This window comes from Ammospiza nelsoni, chromosome 2 (genome assembly GCF_027579445.1).
Source record: "Ammospiza nelsoni isolate bAmmNel1 chromosome 2, bAmmNel1.pri, whole genome shotgun sequence".
Taxonomy (NCBI): Eukaryota; Metazoa; Chordata; class Aves; order Passeriformes; family Passerellidae; genus Ammospiza; species Ammospiza nelsoni.
Window position 1 is genome coordinate 91868818 of NC_080634.1, and position 21248 is coordinate 91890065.

General features: G+C 37.0%; 1 protein-coding gene and 1 long non-coding RNA gene across 3 annotated transcripts in view; one reads left to right on the forward strand and one right to left on the reverse strand.

The window, feature by feature from the left end:
- Positions 1–21248, forward strand: part of LOC132070245 (pinopsin-like) — a 69818-nt gene that overhangs the window by 24301 nt on the left and 24269 nt on the right. The gene's annotated exons all lie outside the window — the stretch shown is intronic.
- LOC132070246 (uncharacterized) lies at positions 5790–9499 on the reverse strand. 2 transcript variants are annotated; one of them, XR_009417918.1, is made up of 5 exons: positions 9387–9497; positions 9095–9230; positions 7870–8509; positions 7105–7276; positions 5790–6142 (listed from the first exon to the last, which is right to left on the reverse strand). It is a non-coding gene; the product is annotated as an uncharacterized LOC132070246 (long non-coding RNA). The 2 variants fall into 2 exon arrangements; XR_009417919.1 differs by lacking the exon at positions 9095–9230 and having other exon boundaries at positions 9387–9499.

Here is a 21248-nt window from a genome sequence, read left to right on the forward strand (position 1 = left end):
TTAATAATGAGAGAGAAATTAATGTATAGGCGTTCTCTATAAAGCAATTCTCTAAAATGTTCATATGAATTAACTAAGGGTGTTAAAAGGGAAATAAAGCAGTAAACCCATGAATTGAGGCACTCCTACAGAATTAAAGTGAATGTAGTTTGATTTGATTAGTCATAAGGAATTAAGTTTGATTATTTTACACAATTTGTCAAAACCTTGAGAACACTTTAAGCCCAAATGGGAAATCTTCTCCTCTTTGAGTAATGAGCAGGCCAATAAAATCCCTTTTATGAATCACACATTAGTACTCTTCTTAAAAGTTGTGCAATATTAATATAGAAAAAAATTCCTGTCATTGTAAACCGTTCAATTGAAATATCAGTCCGTATCTGATCTCTGGACAGCAGTTTCTTTTGCCATCACCTCAAAGTAAAAAGCAGGATCTTGGAATGTGTGGTACTAAAACCATGCAGAAGATACTTGTTTGTTAAAATGTTGGCTGCTCATTCCTTCAGCCCTCACTGCCCTTGCTGACAACAGCCATCTTCCACAGAATACAAATACCTGCATGGATGAAGCTTCTGTAGCACATACTTTAGCCTCTAGTGCTAAATGTAGACTTCTGTTATTCCAATCACTTTTTTTAAAAAAATTCAATTATATTTTATATTCAATTATATCAAAGGCATTCATCATCTCGCTGATCTGCCTGATTGGTCTCAAGGAGTTGTGGCAAACATACTGAGGGAACAAAGCATTATAGAAATGATATGTGCACCATTTTCTGTTTGGTCATGAAGACTGGGTAGACTGGGCAGATGAGGTTGATTGATTAAAGAGCTGTCCAGAGGGGAAAAAAAAAGAGGGGAGGAAGAGCATTTTCCACAATCCCCTCTCCTACATTCTCCTCATGCCTTCCAGAGTGATTCGTGAGCCTGTGGGGTGTTGAGGTCAGAGGATCCTGAGAAATTTTGTAAATGGTGGAAGTGAAAGAAAATTGAACCCAATCTTGCATAACCTGTTGGAGGGACAGGCAAGGAACCAACACTTGTTAAATGTAAAGGCACTTCAGTGAGGATTAGATAATATCTTTAAAGTTGTTATGACTAGGGGTCCTAACAGCTGCCTGAGTATTTGTGAAGTCTTGAATAGCTAAACCCTAAATTTTTACACAACATATCTAATGCTTTCCTGGTGCTTATAAAAGATTTTCTGGATAAGTTATAATCACCAAATAAACTCTCAATCAAAAATCTTACCAGTCCTTAGCTTTCTGTGAGGTTCCAGGAACTATTTTCACCACCTTAATCCTCAAACCTTACATTTCATAATTTTTTTGTGACATATATATAAATTTCTAATGAACATGCCATGACACAGTCACTGGGGAGCCCAGTCCATACCATTGCACACTCACTGAAGTGCAGTACTTTCCTTTTGATCTGAGGTCCTTTTACTGTTCTGTAATAAATGGGATAGTTCATGAAATGCTAAAGTATGTCATGTTTCAAACTAGAGGAAGAGATGAGCAATATGCAAGTGAACATAGTAGTTCTTATATAAAAGTACAAAGAGTAGGTAGGATAATTTAAAAAAGGTCAAGAGAGTTGCATTCTTTGTAATGCTGTGCCTTTCTGGTGTGGACAAAAAAAAAGAATTATCTTGCAATTTTCTGGCCTTGTAGATTAAAGTCCTTCTGTGACCCTCTGTGGTATGTATTTGAAGAATTATGGGAGCATGGCAAGCATAGTAGATGCATTGTCCCAAATTCAGCTCCTTGCTACATTTTCAGACTGCATTTCATAATTTTTCCAGATCTATAGAATTTTTTTATGTTAGAGCATTGAAGCAACAATTGTATTGCATCCTGAAATCAAGAGTGGAGTAGTTATGCCATTGTTTAATAGTGCAGTGTAAATTTATTGATGTGGAAGAAATATCTTAAGATATTTAGGATAGCTAATGCAAGAACTGGCACGATGCCTCCATTTTTTCTTTGTGTGGGCAATGATTATAGGTCTGCCTTTCTCTTTTTCTTCCTAAATTTAGTCAGATGCTGTAGCATTTTGTCACTTGAAGCATCAATAGATCCCATAAAGTCAGCTGCAAGCTGACATAATGGTATAAAGGATTTCATTAATACTGGTTTTATGAAAGATCATCTTTTCAAGGAATTAAAAGTCAATGACATCCTTGTATAAATTATGTTATTAGCAAATGCTATTAAACAGCATTAAAACACAACTCCACCACTATCTCAGAGCTCTTGCCATTTATCATGCTTGAAGATCCTTAGGAATTACATTTTTCTTTAAAGTTATGGGTTTTTTTTCCCCAGGCTGGCTTTATCTGGATGGTTGAGTCTGATCACGGGGGTAAAGTTTTCTCCCTCACAAATTTTATTCACATGTATTTTATTTATGCACATTCTACAGCACAAGGGAAGGAAATTGAGGATGGTTTACTTTTCTTTGTACAATCATGGGAATTTTTTTTTCAGTTTTTGGCTTATGATGCTTCTCTGTGACTCTACTCTTTGATTCCCTCTGGAAAAATGTTCTTTCTGAAGTCACTGTCAGTTGTTTACACTTTGAAAAGTGTGCTCCCAAATGTGGAATTACAGAGATTAGCATTGTGATCACTGTAGCACAAAAGACACAATGTGATTAAAATCCTCCACTGAGGGACCCAGAGAACTCATGTGAACCAGCCTAATGAAAATAAGAAAAACTTTTAAAAAGGGATCTCTTCAGCCTGCATTATCTCCTACTTACACGCAAAAATCCTGCCCAAGGACAAGAAGGGTCCCAGAAGGATGTTTCAAGAAAAGTTTTCAGTTTGGTTTTATGAAAGACTCTCATCTCATTGTCAGTCTTCTTTCATTGAAAGCCGTGCTTGAACAAATCTTGGAACTTTTTGTGAAATGTAGCTAGGATATGGAAAACAAGAAAAAGGACTGTAAGCAGAGCACAAAGACTTAAACATGCAATTTTTACTCTGCAAGAAACTGTGTGTTGAAGTGGGCAAAGGGCCAATGTTTTATGGAGTTCTGGAGTAGATGGACTTACAACGTGACCTGATAGTCCTACAGTGTGATGGTTTTTTGTTTTGTTTATTTTTCCTGTCACTATTCCTGTTCTACTTTGTGTTTGTCTTTGAAAAAAAGGAAGAAAGAAAACAGAAAAAATATTTAGGGAAAACTTACAGACTATATGAGGCAGAAGTTTGCCTTACCAGTATGTCTGGTCCTCCATCCTGTGATGCACCTGTTCTTGCTTAATTCCTCAAAAACATCTAGCTTTAACTAGTGACCAAAATGTGAGTCCAGGTAGTGAAATTACCCAACTATTTCCCTTTACAGCAATTTTTTTGTTTCTTTTGAGAAGTGCCATGTGATTTCTGACTTCCAGATAATATAGGAGACCCAGATAACCTTTTATTGTCCCATCTCCTGACTTTTATAAGTCTTGTCATCTTGTTGGGGAACTGGGAAAGTCAGACTTACACAGTAGAGAGCTGTCTATTCCTCTTTCTTACTCTTCTTCCAGATTTCAAAGTACCAAATTTAACAGAGGAAAAGTGCTTCCATCTCTTATACCAAAAGTAATGGCCCAGAGTGAAATTATCACTTGGTTATAAAGGAAACTAATTTTTAAATCTGTATGGTGAGATTTTGACTCTAGGTTATTTTTTAAGATTTGGTATAAACAGCAGTGGTGGTTTTGAAATCTCCTGTGCCCACAGGAAATTTAAGAGAAAAAGGAATGAAGAGAGATAAATTTTTATCATTTCTGATTCCTTAATCTTGTTTTATATCTGTACTATTTGGAACAGTTAAACAATATCTGTAAAAGCATTTATTGTATCGTTATTCATTAAAGTAGTCAGGAAAGGACAGCAAAGTAGAAGGGCCATGCCTGTGAATGTTTCCAGTTTTCCATCTCTTTTGGAAATGATCATTTGGAGGAAGAGAGCACATTAGGGCTGAACGCTTAGTGATTTAAACTGATAAAAAAATCTTCACCTAACACAAAGAACAGGATGGGAACGTAATTATTGTTCCATCATTGCTTCATGTGCTTCATATGCCTATCTATAGAGAAACTTGATTTTCTGAAAGTTCATATTTCATGGCACTGAAGTTACAATTTATGTTGAGAAAACTGATAAAGCAATTAGGCAACATTAAATCTTAACTTCTTGGAACCCTAAATAAAACCAGTCATAGAAGCAGAGTTCAAAATTTTTCTACTTGTTTAATTAAAAAAAATAAGTCCTAAGAAAAGTAATTTAGGTGAAGATGATCTAGACCTGGTTGTAGAGTTCCTGTAGATGGTCCCTTTCAAATGTGATTAAGTACATTTGGGATTTGACTTGATTTCAGGTGATTTGACCTTTGATTTTGACCTTTGCCGCATCTAAGCCTAAACAGACAGATAGACTCATTAGAAAGCCATATCTGGTTTTTTTTTTTTGTTTTTGTTTTTGGTTTTTTTTTTGGTTTTTTTTTTTACCACATACCCATAAATTTTATTTCTTTCCTTTGGATCTTCATATACCCTTTGCCTCTTAGTTTCTGGTGGTGTAGAGGAAAAATGATAAATTGTTTTGCCTTTTTTTTTAAACCTTGCCGTAAATATATAGCAATTACATCTCATTCAAATGAAAAAGAGATTTAGTTTGCAAATTAATTGACGTCTTCTGTCATATCATCATGAATAAAATGGAACTTCATTATTTTAATAACTTCTATTATTAAAATAGAAGTCTCAGGTTGAGAGAATTGTAATAAATTTACAAAATACAATGAAAGGCATTGGCTGGATTATCAACTGCTATAAAGCAATACAACCTATTGTAAAAAAATAACAAAAATAAATGCTTCCAAATTTTCTGCACAGGATTCAGCAAGCATCTAGCAGTAAATTTTCAACATCTGCTTACCAGGCAGTCGTTTGACTTTTGCCAAATTCCTCATGTGCAAGCCACTCTACAGCCAGAACTCAAAGCTGGCAACAGGCCATTTTTTGGATTCTGTGATAACAGGAATATTTTGTGATAACAGACACTGTTTTTTTTTTTTTATTGTTTGATTCTATGGTATTTGCCATCAGAATGGGCCTTAAGAGAGCAATTTGCATTGCTGTGTAACATATTTTTTTCATAATTTCTAGATCATATCTCCAGTAGAAGAACTGACTGCTTTTTGTTGTTTCAATGTAGGGGAGTGTCAGACATGTTTTATGAAAAATCCTTTCCTTAGAGTTTTTTCTCCTGAGAAGCTGAGAGGCCTCAGGAACAAAATGTAAACATTAGTTATCTGCTGCTGTGGAATGCAACAGGTGCATCTGTGATTGGTCTCATGTGGTTGTTTCTAATTAATGGCCAATCACAGTCAGCTGGCTTGGGCTCTCTGTCCGAGACACCAGCCTTTGTAATTGATTCCTTTTCTTTCTATTCTTAGCTAGCCTTCTGATGAAATCCTTTCTTCTATTCTTTTAGTATAGTTTTAATATAATATATATAATAAAATGTAAATCAAGTCTTCTGAAACATGGAGTCAAATCCTTGTCTCTTCCCTCATCCTCGGACCCCTGTGAACACAGTTGCAGAGGAGCACTGAAAGACATTAGACTGCATATAGTATGTATCTGTGATCAGTTCTTTGAAGTTCTGATTATTTTCAAGTCTTCTTGGCTTCTAAACATGATTAAAATTATTAGAACTCTGTGGGCGAACTGATATCTGGAATAAAAAAGCCATGGAATACTTGGAAAAAAAAAAGCTGTGTCTCACTATTTCTTAGTAAGTTATTAAATTCTGTTGAATAATTTATTTAGACTCAGATTGCAATCTGCAGATGGTATTACATACATAAGAAATCCTTGCATATCAAGTCTTTCTGTTTAAAAATTTTTTGATAGTTTCTGTAAGCATTCTCATCTTCACAGCCCATGAGTCCCATTGCTTCTTTTCTCCTTTACCTGTACAGCATTCTCCTCCTTCCTTCCTTCCTTCCTGATTTCGATACATTTTTGTCCTTTGATGGTTTGAAGATGCTGTGAATATACACTGATTTTCCAAGGCTTTGCAAAGCTGATCCTACTATTCCTGTCGTACTGAAGGAAAGCACATGGTTTCGAGGAATTACCTGTGGGAATTCAAGGCATTTTAAGAATCTATCCTATTTTTTTGTTCCCTCTGTACTGAGTAGAGAAAGAAAATCACATCAAGGAGATTATTCTCAAAACCAGCAAATTTTTTTCAGCTGCTGGTACATAAGATGAGTAGCATTAAAAGAAGCAAATTATATTATAACAAAACAAGGAAATAGTTTCATCTTAAAAAGAGGATATGGCATATCAATAATTATTATATTTTTAATGGTACATGTTTTCAATTATTTTCAAAAAAATGCTAAAATAGTTGAATTATTATGTCATTATGTCATTGGTATTTAATGCCAGGTCATAACATAAAGTACAAACATAAACATAACTTGAAGAAAAATCTGTAGCATTCTGACACTAACTTCTGACATTTATACTTTTATAAACAGCAATTTTCAGATGCCAGTAATTCAGGTTTCAGACAGTTATAGCCTAACATTTTTGTTCAAGAATATTTCAGTGGTGAAAGTGTTAATTATTCCTTTTAGCTGATATTTTTTTCGTTTTATTTTCATGGGAAACCTGTTTGAATAAAAAGTTGCTTTCATTAGCTAGGAAAAAGATTTACTAGCATACTTAATTTTTAAAGTGGTTAATTAGTCTTGTACTTTTTTCTAACTATTAAGGTTTTCCCAGGAGTTGGAGTGATTATTAGGTAGCTATCATGAAAACACTGTAAATATAGTATTGATTTTTGGGGTTTTCTGCTTTCAACTGCAAAAAATATTTCAGTTTTGTGCACTACATTTATACCAGTTTTTATTAAAGGATTCTGTCTCAATGGAATAAAGCTCAGCGTTTGCTGTAACAGTGGAGAAAAATGTCAAATCCTGAGAAATAAAGGAGAAAACTCACATTTTATTTTCTTTGTGTATAGCTGAAAGGCTTATAAGTTCACCATCTCAGCTTTTAGGAGAGGAAAGGTATGGTGAATCAATCCTACCTAAAATACCTTTCAAAGTCTTTAAGGGCATCAGCAGCTGCGCTTGCACAGACACCTCTAGCTCACGAGTGACAGGGACACTCACTCGGGGCTGTTCTCAGCATTTCTGATTAAAAAGTGTCAACCGAATGTTACAGCATGTAATCAGATTCGTCTTTGAGGCCTGATCATGCTGGAAGGGAAGCAGACATGAGAAAAGATTATGATCTTCTTTCCCCTGTGCTTGCAGGAGTATAAATCATTACTTAATTGCATTTTGCAGAGAAGCAGTGGTAAAACTTAAGTGTAAATCAGGCACTGTACAAATTCATTGTAAATCAAATTAATGGCTGGTCAGAAAATAGGAATTCATTATGTTTGCCACTTTTCATACTTTAGATAAACTAAGGAGAAAATAAGTCTGTCATAATCTTTAATAGTAAGCTAATAGAAATTTAAGACCTGATCCATTAATCTCTGGATGCATTATGTCCACAAAAAAATAGCTTGTGGTTTAATGAGTCTTTCAGTTTACAGCAAATGGTGTATTTCAATACCACGCACTCATAACAACTCAGTTCAGGGTATGATATAGTAAAGCTTTTTCCTGATAAGAAAAAGCATGAGGTTTTTTTGTTTGGTGGGGGATTTTTGTTGTTTTCTTTTTTTTTGCTCACCCCTTATAAAACTGGAAAGGTTAAATATACAAAAGGGTGTTTTGCACTGTAAAACATGCAGTTTTGTACTTACATTTCAGCATGCAAGAACTTAGCTACACTTACTTACCCTTCTGTAGTTTAACTCCACTTCAGAGACTAACTTGTGGCCTCAGGCAAACTCCCTGACTGAAGACTAGGAGGAAAATGAATTGTCCCACGTGTAGCAGCGATGTGGCATTGTCCCCTAGAGGAACACTTCTGAAGGTCTGTCTGCAGACCAAGGCCAGTGCCTTGGCCACAGCAGAGAATTGGTGCAGTTTGTGGGGGCCAGGTGGCTGCTCCTGGGCAGGTCTGGGAAAAGGCACTGCAGCTTCCAGCAGGGTGAAACCCATCCTTGTGAAATATGTAGTACAGAGGCTTCTGAGGCTTTTTAAAATTAAGTACTAACATATAACTTTTCAAAATTTCTGCTCCTGCTGGAAGAAAAGTGATACAGTTCAGGCACTTTCCAGTTTGCCTCTGACACTTGCTTTATGGGGAGCTTCCTTTAGTGAAGGAGCGTTGTCCAAACCTTCCCAGGAGAATTGATACCCATCTGTAACATCATGTAGACCGTTTCTTCTTATTAGGCAGATGTGTTCTTTTTATTTCACTTCATTGGTAATGCAGTTGTTGGATGAATTCTTCAGCTGCTGAATTGTAAAGATCTTTTATAAAGATCTTCATATTTAAAAGCTCAGGAATCCTTGTGCAGTAAATCGATACCCCTGTGCACAAGTAAAGGATAGGAAAGAAAAAGATAAGATCTTATTTAGCCAGTGTTTCTTCCAGAGGAATATGTATAATGTGCTTTACTCTACTTCTCAAGTTATTTTTGATCTGTTGACTCTCCTGCTTTTCTATTTCGTACAGTTTTAGTAACCAGTGTCCCCTTTGTGGTCTTTATTAATTCTTCCCTTGTTATTGCAATGTATAAAATTAAGGATGTGAGTATTCACTCTTAATTTATAGTGTTTAGGGTCCTGAGATTTCACTTCCCTGTTAATTAAGCACCTTATTTTTTCAATGGTTCTTCTTTTAAAATGTCTACACCATATGCATCTTAAAACAACAAACAGTGGTCTCTGGCTTTTAGTAGTACAACTGACATCTGCTAAGCAGCTAAATTAATCAAAGATGAGTAGGTGCTAGGGTTGCCTTAGGGTATATTCCAGATCTCCTGTACTTGGGAGTGGTAACTGGAATTTAAATAGGAGACATGTCAACTAAAAAGCTTCCAAGGTAATAAAAAGCATGGTAGGTATTTTCTAAGGGGAATCTCAGCAATATTTGTTTTGTTTCTGGTCACTTACATGGCAGAAGAAGCACAACATTGCAGTTTCAGAAGGCTGTAATATTAATTTTATCTGGTAATATTTCACTTGAAACAGCCCCAAACATGGCAGGATAGATTTCCATTTACCTGAAATCTTGCTATTTATATCTGGCCTATTAAAGATTAAATAAAAACAAAGTTTTAATAAAACCAACCTGTACAGAAATTAAAAAGGAAGACATTAATACATATTCTGAGACTAAATGAAAAACAATCAGACAAACAAAAATCTTGTAAACACAACCAATAAAGAATGAAACTTCCCTTACCTAGAGCGCACTGAAGTATACACACTTTTTATTCCCATTAACATACTTTAAAATTTGGTTATATGTCTGTAAAACACTGCATACAAGCTCCTGCCTTACACAGAACATAGAATTAATATTGCCACTGGTTCCTGGTTGCAGCTGTCCCTGGTTAAATGTCAGCAGCACTCTGCTCTGATGCCCTCAACGTGCACCTGGGCATTTAAAAACACCTGTCTCTGGGAAAGTTCATTTAACAAATTCACCTTGAATAATTTTTGTACTTTCTCTATTGTTATGGCTTGCAAGAACTCAATAAAAATCCTTAAAAGCTTTACCTGATCCCTGAGCAACTTCAGGATAAATGTTCAGTTCAGTTAAAATGCCAGTTGAAAGAATTGACTTTCACGTTGCTCTAACCTGGCCTTTCTACATCAATCTTTAATCTTTTCTGAAGAAAATTTGTAACTTTGGTTGGTAATCTGCCTTGGCCTTTTGTTAATTGCATGCTACTCCTGGGAGAATTTTCTTTTTGTGTATTTTCTTTCACTATTCAGCAGCGAAACGCTCTTCTGTCCTGCTTATGCTTCTGTGCTCCAGGATGGTCAAGGCTCAGTAGGTGCTTAGCCATGTCAGCCTGGAACATTTTGGATTTTCTCAATATATAATTAAATGGATTTGCTTTGGTCTCCATTGCTTGCCAAGTAAGTTCAGGATGTTAATTCAGTCTAAATGTCAAGTTAAAAGTAATACAATTCCAGCCTGCTGAATCATCTTGTTAACTCATTCTTCTTTTTACTTTGACCTTTCCTTAGGGAGGTACAGGTATTGCTTGATTAGTTTCAACCTTTCCAGAAGAGTAGTGGAATTTTATATGACTACACCAGCTCTGAGGTCATTAAATTCACACTGGACAGGTTTTTACTGGCTCTAACTATATCTATCCCTACTTACTCATTGCACTGTGAAGATTTTTTCTGTCCCAAAACTCAGAAATGAAAGTGTTGCTCACAAGTGAGCTGAACTTTCAATATCCTTATTTAATAAATACTGACTTGAAGAGTGTTGGACTCGAACCATTGCTAAAATAATATATATATCAGGGCACTAATTGTCCCAGATATATTGACCCTATTGAAATTAGAATTAGAAGGAATTCTAGAGCATTATTAAAAACATCTCTGTTGATTTTTCATGGCTGTAATTTTTTTAAAAAAAAAGCATATCCAAAACAAAATTAGGCTGTAAAAAAAATTGCTGTAGTGTCAATCCCTACTTTGCAAAATAAAGGATATATTATACAAATGGAAGTAGTATTAGTTTGCAGATTGAGAGAGTGAAACACAGATATGACTGCTTGCCATGTGCCAAATGTCCATCCTTAGTGTGTAACATCCTCAGTAGTTACAGCCCCCTTTACGAGACTTAGAAATTGCTGGGAAAGGGATTGAAAGAAACATGCCCAATGTTGTTATACCATTGTATAAACTTGAATATTGCAAGGAATACTGGTCATCCATTTGAAAAGAATATAAGAAAAATGGAAAAAGTGCAAAAAGGGTAAAAAATGCTATCAGAGCTACAGAAGTAGTGTTCATGGAGAGATCAAAAGTGAGGGAAATATCCTCAGCAAGCAACAATCAGATATCATCTTTCAAGTATGGTACTACAGTTCAGACACTCAAGGTGAAATCCCAGATTCCAAGATTAATATCATATGATTAATATAAATGATCCAAGCTGGAAAGCATCCTGGCCCATATAGAGTACCACAGAGAACCCTGTGTATATAGGTAGCATTTCAGAAGAACATGAACTCTGAATTTCCAAGTACAACTCCATAAGTGAGCAAGAATTGACAGTATCACACCAATTCCTTCCTTCTCCATTCACTTAGCATTTTCCTTTCCTTTGCTCCTCCTTTCCCTCCCCTCTCCACCATTTTCCCTCCTCTTCCTCCTCTTCCATCCTCTCCTGTCCTTTTCTCTCCTCCCCATTCCTGTTAGTCTCAGCAAGAAGCTTGCTGACAACAATTGTTTTCATCTAAATTAAAGCACACATTAAGGTGTAGCTACCTGATCATGTCTGCTGACTGAACCATTCTAATGGAACCCCTGTATTAGATTACTCTTAGATTGCTCCTGAAAAAAACCTGCAGCTGTATGAACTGAAACCTTCTGGGACACAGTCAGTGGTCTCACTGGCAAAAGACCAGTTTGCTATCTGTTCAACTGCTACTTTACTCTTTCAGGACTCTAATCACCACCAAAAAAAAAAAAAAATCAAAACATACTAAGGAATAGCTACCATAATTCATAATTCTTAGCATTCTTGTACTGCACCTTTGTCTGTCCCCTGGGAGTACGTGAGAATGCATGGCAAGTAGCTGAAACGAACCATTACAGAGTGATAGCAATTATTCTGCTTGGATACAAAATTTGGAATCTGTATTGATTGTTTTCAGTTGTCATCAGTACTGTGTTATTCATTGTGTTCCCCTATAACCCAGAAATCTGTGCTACCTGAAGAAATCATTTATAAAAATGCTACCTTTTGTACAGCAGCAGAGTAATAGCAATATAGCTCTGTTTGCTATACTGCTCCCCTTCAACAAATAAGAAACAAATTTCAGGGAAAACTAATCTTATTTAGAAGTAAAGTTCCAAACCAAAGATATCTTGTATTCCAGTCATCTTCTAAGAGGTTATTTTGGACTTTTTCTTACTGAAATTTTTTCATTGCTATAATAATACTCTTTTACAGGCTCAGACCTGTCAGGATTGAAAAGAATTTGTTGTATCAAAGCCAATATAACCTGATGGGCTACTGATGTTTTTCACAGTTTTCTTCCCAAGTAAGTATGCCCATCAGGAAGATGTGTTTTACTTTATCCATGATTACAGTACATATAAAAATGAAATGGAGCTTGCCAACTGACCAAGTTTTGCAAAGTTGCACATCCTATTTTTAATGTATAATCTATTTCTCTTCCCTATCAGCAGTACAATTCAGCATCAGTATACTTTACAATCATGTGTCAGCATAATCTTATTGTGCTCTTTCAGAGCACAGAGAAATGACAGGGATTTGTCTAAGTCTGGTAAAGTTAACACAGCTCATCACTTTTACAAATGCCTGGTTTTCTCCTAGAAATGCCAGTAAGCTGCCAGCTGGGCTTTTAGTGCTATAAAGCTGCCACTTCTTCCTCAAGTGGTGATGGTGACTCTATAAAAATCACTGACCTGCCTTTAAGCAAGCTTGGTGAACTTCATTTCAGTGAGGACCATTGGTAGCCTGCTGCAAAGTCAGCAGGAAATACTCAGTGGATCCCCACTTCTGAGATGAATGCTCTGTGCTATGGGCAATTTTAACACTTACTCAGCATTAACAGGCTTAGTAGTGGCCTACTAATCCTTAGTAGGATTCATAAGAGAAAAGCCTTGTTTTTTATCCATCAGTCTGGCAATTTACTGCAGAAACATCAGCCAAAGAATTTTGGTTTGTAACAATCCACTACCTGGACATTTCCAATTACCTCCTTTTCTATGGATGCCCCACTAAGTTGCAGTTTGGCAACACCAAACAGGAGGTAGAAGGTGTTTTTTAAAGTGTTTTCTTCTTCTCACTACTCTAAATAGGCTTTGATGTCTTTGTAGTTAAATATTCTGAATTGGAGCTGCCAATATAAGTTGCTCAAAAGTTGGCCAGAATCAACTGTACTCACATTTTGACAGGTAACCTGGTCTAGAGGACAAAAGGGAAGCGAGTTCTGGTACAGCTCAAATTCTTTGCACATGACATGCCCTCAGCAACTAGGTAAATACTGTCCTGGAGAACTCCCTTTAAGGTGCCCATTTCATAGAGATCTGTCAAGTGCTTTCAGCACCTTCATTAATGAGATTGGTCTATAATTAAAACTCAGTAAACGTCAGGATTGGTCAATGCAAGTGCAGGGTTTTGCACAATGAGAAATCATGCAAGATGAAAAAATACAGGCTGGGAATCAATCAGTAAAGTCTAAAGGATCTAATTTGAATAGTGAGTCCCAAACAATGTGTGATTTTGGGAATATGATACCTTTGCAAACAGAATTGTGGGACAGGTGAGCAGAGGTGTGGAACACCTGACCTTGGTTGTGCTCTGTTCTGTCTGCTTGGTTTTGCTAAACCAGGATATGCACATTTTGATATGTGAACAGTTTTCAAATGTAAAAACACTGCTACTAAAGAGAAGCAGTTGTGACTTGTGTTTGCATACCCTGACACTAATGGAAAGACACAAAGAAAAATTATCTAGAAATTAAAGTTTAGAAAAGATGTTACTAAAATGTTGAAATCATGGAGAAGGTTATTCAGGTTATGAAATATCTTTCTATTAGACAGTAAATTTCAGGCTGATTGAGGAGTATTTATCCTGCATTTAGTGCATGTGGGGAAAGGGGAATTAAGGATGCCACCAAATCCCTTGAGAATCCTTCTAGCCCTCTGGCTGTAAGATTTTAAATGCATAAAATTCATGGAATTCCTAATGTTTATTTGCAAAGATAGTAAAATCACTTCATCACAGTAACAGGAAATGGATGGTACTAGAGTAGTTTATGACAACATGAAAATGAAATGGTAGGAAAGCGGAGAAATTCAGTCCTTTGTCTCCACCAGCTGCTATTTATTTCAATGTGCATCTGACAAAGAAATATAAACTTTCAGAATGTCAGATTTGTGAATATGTAACAACAACTATAACGCAAAACTTTGCTGACTCTGTCACGTTTGGCATTTGTTTTCACTTAGAGAATACTTTATGGCATGTTTATTGTACTTTGGGATGCATATTCCAGTGTTTCTCTTGCATTAGAGAACATGCACTTCGTTTTCTTTTCAAATATTATGTCCAACTTCTGAAAATACACAAAGGAAAAAAAATGCTGTGATCTGGAGTTGAACAATCACGTATGCTGGTAAAAGTATAATTCAGAGACATTTTACTAAAAAAGCCCCGTTCATGTATCTGGTTTTGTGCTCTATTTTCTAATGATGCTCCTGACTCTGCAGGGAAGATGTCTAGTAGTTCCTTACCTATTTCCTGATCTTTTTCTTAGATTCTTTTATGCTGCCTTCACCTTGTAATGTCAAATTTTGGTCTAATGTTATGAATAGCCCAGCTCCAATGGAATTTTTTTTAAAATTGTTTTTGTGGGGGTAGGAATGAAACTTAAAAAAAATAAAAAGGAATTTTTTTTGTTTGGTTTTTATTAACTGTACTTATTCTAGATAGATGTAAAAATCAGCCAAAATACTTCATGCTCTGGTTATTTCCAGTAGCTGCTGACTTTACATAATTTATAAAGGACTATCTGTAATCCACAAGCTACAGAAAATGAATTTATCTTCCTTTTCTGTGTGTGGAGATAAATAAAATTTTATGCACACCAGTCTAGGCACAACTCACTAAGCCAACTTCCCTTGCTTACCCTGTCACCTGTCAGAGTGAGAGCTAGAGACACCTGACTTCTTCAGGTGCAACACAGTCCTGAGTACCCCTCTCCCAAGGAAAAAAACTGTGTACACCTGAGCTTCAGTCTCACTGATTAAATTTAATTTGCCTGCTAGCCATTTACATTAATTTCTATGTCCAGTTTGTCATTCTGTGTTGAAAAAAGGATTATATGCTGTAGAGTGGGATTTAAAACCAGGAGGGTGTTAAGGGTCCTGAGAGGAGAAGAATTGAAGACTTACAGACTTCTCAGAGTTGGGTTGGTTCTGTTTTGTTTTTTTCTGAATTCACCTGTGCCATGGCAAGTATATTAGAATTTGAGGGAAAGCATCTGGAGGAGAACATTTTCAGGGTATTTTTGGCATGATTCCTGTATTTTTCAAGATGCCAATTAGATGAGAGCTTTGAGAACACTTTATATTTATATTCTTTGTAGGGTCTATAGGATTTTACAAGCAGATCCAAGCCTATCTATTAGGCCTATTTAAATATAAAGAGCTATATGTCAAAAGCATACTCACACGTCCTTAATGATTCCTTGCTTTATGTCAGCAGAAATTTTCAGGAAAGTGGGAGGGAAAGTCAGTAAAGTGTGGAAAGTCCACCCTCTTCCCAGGAGAAAGGGTAACTGTGGTTGCAATTAGGAGTGCAGCTACCAATCCAGAGGAAAGCAAAGCTCGAGTTCTCACCCACATATGCTAGCCTGGTGAAAAGTAGCATTAAATGTGAGTGGGAGCTTACATATCTGCAAAAATGTACCCAGGGGAATAGCCAAGCTCCATTTTCAGGGAAAACATTACCCTGACACCTTTTTTTTTTTTAAATTCATGCCCCAGATTCAAAGTATTGATAGTTAGAGTAGAAAAGGTTGTGGTTAATTTAATTCATGAGGTAAAGAGGGCAGTGAGTAATACTTTCATCACAACTTGCTTTTTCCTAACTTTCTTCTCCAAACTTGGATGACTCTGGTGTAAAAGTTTTCACATAATTATGGAAATATATATGTGGGTCGGTGTGTATAAAATGTGTGTATATATATATTTGTAAGATACATAATGTGTGGTGTGTATACGTTTTTGCATAAATACAAATATATGTATATGCATATTTCAAAGTGTTATTTTTTTGTCATTGATTGAAAACATTTTTTCTTTAGGTGCAGGAAAGTGTGCAGTCCATTTAATATGTAGATGGTAGAACATTGTTGTTTAGCATAAAGTAACATAGAAAGAGACCTGGAAAGAAATTTTACACCTGCCAGTTCATCTGTTGTTGAAGAGTTCAGCTTTATTAGCGATGTTGCATTTACACATTTAACATTTTGCTGTCTCTGGAACAAAGAACACAGAAACCAAGAAGGAATTAAAGTCTGACATTTTCCCTTCCTGCTTCAGAAATTCTGCAATGCAAAATACATCAAAGTCAGCTTTAATTTCCCTTTCATTTTTCCTTTCCTTTATTGTCAGCTGGGCTGTTCAGTCAGTCAAAGCCATCACAAATGTTTTTAAAACAACAACAACAACAAAAACATTAACCCAAACCAGAAGTTGGTTATTAAATTATTGGTTAAAAATATAATTTGTTGGCAAGCTTTTCAAGAAGAGGAATTTTAAACTAAATTACTGCCTTGATTTTCTGAAAGCATCTCATCACTTTCCACCTTTATAATGGCAAGTTGTGTTGCAGAGCAGCAACACGTGTAGGAATATTGTAAGACAGATTTCACATCTTCCTTGTGTTAAGGACTCCAGGGCTGGATGCAGCACTCCACGTGGGCTCTCCTGAGGGCAGTAGAGGAGGAAAATCACCTCCCCCAAGCTGCTGTCCAGTCCTCTCTTGGTGCAGCCCACGATGTATTTGGGCTTTCTGGGCTGAGAGTGCACATTGCCAGCTTACATCCAGATTTGCATCAATGAGAACCCTGAATTCCTTTTCTGCAGGGACAGTCACAAGGACTTTTCTCAGTCTGCATTAATTTTTGGGATTTCTCCAACCTGTGTGCAGCATCTGGCATTTGGACTTGCTGAATTTCCAAAACTTAGTGTTTGGACAATGCTGTCAGTCATATGGTGTGATTATTGGAGCTGCCCTGTGCAAGAGCTGGAGTTGGACTTTGATGATCCTTTTAAGAGTATCTCATGCACTTCTCTTTCTAAAACCAAGCTGTTAATGCAATCCAAATGATAGCAAGCCTTTACACCTTTAATCTTCTCATGCGCACTGGTGCTAGAAAATCCACAATGAATAAAGAAGGTCAGGATAAAACATGAATTATCAATGATGAGAGCAACACCATGAGCTCCTTGTTTAATATATGGGAATGTGTTCACTGTGATAGTCAAATTGCTGCTAAAAGCCCTTTAGCAATAGAAAAAAAATCCTGCATCTAAGAGGATTATGGTGTTCCTTAAGTCAGCCATAGAACTTGGCATGATTTTAGCATCAATAGCAGTTATGCTTTAAGGGCACTGTACAAAGCTGTAAATTTTGTATTTAAAGCATCACTTCACCTTGAGGCATTAAGGCAGCTAATTCCCATTTCAATAACAAAAATTTACAATAAAACCAGTTTTCAGCTGATAAAATATCTTTCCTGTGGACTTAAATTCCTACACTTAACAGTGACATAAAATAATTAGCTATATGGCCCCTTGTGTGGTTTTATGGCTTCTGCCTTCTGTATTTGTTGCTATTACCTCATTATGTGGCCCCAGCTGAGCAAAATGCTCATGTGCATGTTTAAATCTCAGTTTGCTCACTGAATATATAAGTGTAAATGCTTTGCAGAGTCAAGGCCCATTGAGTTCTAAGATGACCCAAAACAGATGTTTCTGTTCACTCTCCATTTCCACAGGACAATACATCTCTTCAGTGTTCACTTATTTTGAACTGAGCCACCTAACTGCTAACAAAGGAGGCATTTATTTTTAAGCCAGTGAACCCTCTTTTTCCAGGATTGCCTATTTTAAACAACAAAGTATTTAATGCCCCTTGTTATTAATCTGTACAGTACTGGATCTGGGGTAGCTCACACTGAGAAATAGATTACTTGGAGAGTGTGTTTCCTACAGCTATTTACATGCTTTGGAGGTGTGGTTGGTTTTTTTCTCCTTTTTTCCTTGTTTTGCCTGAGGACAGAATCCACAGAGATGGGAGAGAAGAAAGGTCATCACTACTGACATTTCAGTCACTGCTGTGTTTGACTGCAAGGTTTAGTAGAGGTTTGTTCATACTAGTTAATGGAGGCCATATCTGATTTTCTTTTCTTTTTGTTGTCTTACTTGACTGGTTGGAAGAAGATGATCTTTTTCCAGCTTTTTCCTCTACTGCAGCCTTTGCATAAAAAGTCTAGATTCCTACTGCTCATTTCAAGAAGCCATAGCAGACTAAATGTTCAAAGATTGGCAGACTTCCCTGAGATGGTAATGAATCTTTTACTTTTGTCTGGTTTTGGTTGTACTGTCGAATACTTGATCATGTCAAAACAAGCACTTAAAGCTGATACTGAAAGATGCTGGTGGCAACAAACACTGCTGCTCATAAATAGCCTTTTCTTCACGGTGCACTTCTGAAGTAGTGAAGTAAACATGGTTATATGAGTGCAAGATGCACAAATACAGATCCAGGAATAATGTATCATCCGTGATGAAAAAAGCACTTTGTGCCCTGTTTCCATATTGCTTGTTTAGAGTGAGCTACATAAAGGATGTTTACAGCACCCACTATTTAGGTACACAGAGTATAGTAACTGATACTATTTTCTGTCTTAATAAATAGCTGGAGAAAGAGAAAGTGACTTGAAGAACAAAACATTCAAACAGGATCCCCGGTTTCTAAGATGTTATGACGTACATGTCCCCTGCTTGAAGTGGCTCTGGATGGTGCATATTCTCTCAATCTAGTGGTTAGATGGATGGGGTGCCATATATTCTTCACAACCTTTCAAGATGTTCCCAGCTGAAAATGGGTGCAATTAAAATATGAAGGAAATACTTTATGAGGAAAAGCACATAGCTACATTAAGTAAGGAGGAGAGACTAGGGTAAATATGACAAAGAAAATACAAGGGAATTCAAAACAGTCAGGTTAGATCTTCATCACTGAAGCTTCCCCTTCTTAACAGCTAACTTTGGCCCAGCTCCCTTGCCTTACATGTGTAAAAAACTCCAGCTTGCCTATGGGTGATGGGAGTATGATGGACTGACTATATATGTGCCTCTGGCACTGTTGGCCTTGCAGCTGCCCCCAGTCTCTGTGAACAAACATTCAGATCTTTCCTGGCACCTTCTTCTGAGTGGGTGTAAGTGTGACCAGTATGCCCTTGGTCCCATAAGTCATGCCCAGATAAATCCAGAGAGAGCTGAGCAAGGGGCTGCAGTAGGTTAAACTTTTGGCTTTGGAGCACAGGAAGGGGCAGGCTGTCCCCTTGGGTAAGGAGCTGCTCAGGGCTTTTCTCCATATGAAGCTGTTTGATGGTTGAAAAAAATATTTAAAGCAGAAAATCCCTAACCAGAGGCAGGTAGCTGCTGTTTTCATTAGTCTGGGCATGAAAGCTGCAGTGTTTGGCCTGCCAAAACCCATGGAGTCAGCTGTGGTTGCCAAATGGCTGCTCCCTCCAGGAACAGGCTGACTGAACCCACTGACTTGGACAGTGATGAGGTCTCGACTGACAGCCACAATGTCTAAATTGGGTAACCAGAACCTGTTACCTTAAAATCATTTCCTATGACCCACAGTCCTATTATCATCTCCCATACCACTGTACAACAGTGTTTATGTGTTTGGAAGGTTTACTTGTTTTCTGGAAGGACAGATCCATTCTCTTTTCTCTTTAAGGAAAAGACAGACTTGTTCTCCTAAGAGGAAGCCAAGCTTCCTCTAGGTCACACCTTTTCTGTGGGTCCTTGTGATGACAGGCCCACACATTTGCCTGCATCCAGTTTAAAGGCTTTTCTGTCTCCTGGCAAAGTACCTGTCATAACAGATATTTTGAATCCTTTTCTTTAATCTCCAACCTAACAATCTCCACAGTTACAGCAAAAGCTCTTTGCATCTCCACATTGTAAGGTCCCTTTGTCTTTGGTTTACGACCTTTCCAGACTTTCACCAGTGCTATTGAAATTTTCTATGCTCTTCTCAGATCTCCCCAATTTCATCTTTTCCAAAACATGGAATAGCAATGCAGCCCATCACTTGGTGAGTAATGTATCTGCTACATCTTGCCAGCTGCAGATGCAGCTTTTGAGGTCAACCAATCAATGTGTCACTTGTCCTCCTTCTGAGGACACTTCTACCATGCCAGCCTCCTCACTGATGCCACCCTGGCTTCTCCCTCACCCTGTGGCCTGTCACATCTAATGTTTGTGCTCAGCATGCTGCCCTAGTGATCTAAGTAGTGGTATTTTTTGTGTCAGATTGACTTGAAAAAAGTGTTGGGTATATGTGAGATGCAGCATGGCTGCAGGGCAAATCCAGACCAGAGCTAATTGTGTCGCTGTTACGCTCAGTGCCTGAGATTAAACAAGCTGGTCTCTCGCTGCCTCCAGCTGAGTTCTGAAAAACCAAAACATTTCTGTTACTTCCCAGGATGAAACCAGGGGAGAAACACAATTTCATCATTAAAAACCCCTCTACAACCAATCCCCCAATCTTCTTTTCTTTAAATATAGTGGTTTCCCAACCTTTATATTGCTAAATATGGCCGGAGATGATCTTTGTTCTGGAGAAAACAGCTGAATTTATAGCAAATCCTACATAAATACAATCAGATCCTAATTTTTGGCTAGTCTTTCTTGTGCCACTTTAAAATGTGGGTTAGATCTTCTAAGTATTTTAAATTCATATATATACCCTGTATGTTCGCATTTAGACAGAGATTCACAAGCTCAGCTATTCTAGAATATTATTCAAATCTATTTTTTTGTCATCACTATCTGATGCTCTTCTATCAGCTGGATATCCAGGGAGGCATTTCCATTTGACTACTGAAAATACAGTGTAGCAATTGCGTAAATTTTCCAGTAGTTTTAAAATAAAAAATAGAATTATTTTCATTTTAAAATGTCTACTGCTTTTTCACCTGCAGAAGTGTAATCTCTCTGTAGGTTACATGAACCCAAGTTACATCTTGCTGGAGGCCTTCCAGTACCTATAAACAGACAAATTTTAAAGGTAACACCTTCTAAAGGTAGGCTGCAAAACTGCGAAGACAACAAAACCAAAAGTGTGAGGACAAATAGGGTACAAGATTTCAAAACTTCCCTTCCTATGGAAATGACCTAAAGATGTGAAAGTGGAAGGATACATGCCAAAATCACATCCATAACCACTTTACTTTTAGACATCTTTCCTTCCTTCATTTATGGTCTCTGTTTTGTCTGTGCAGACAGT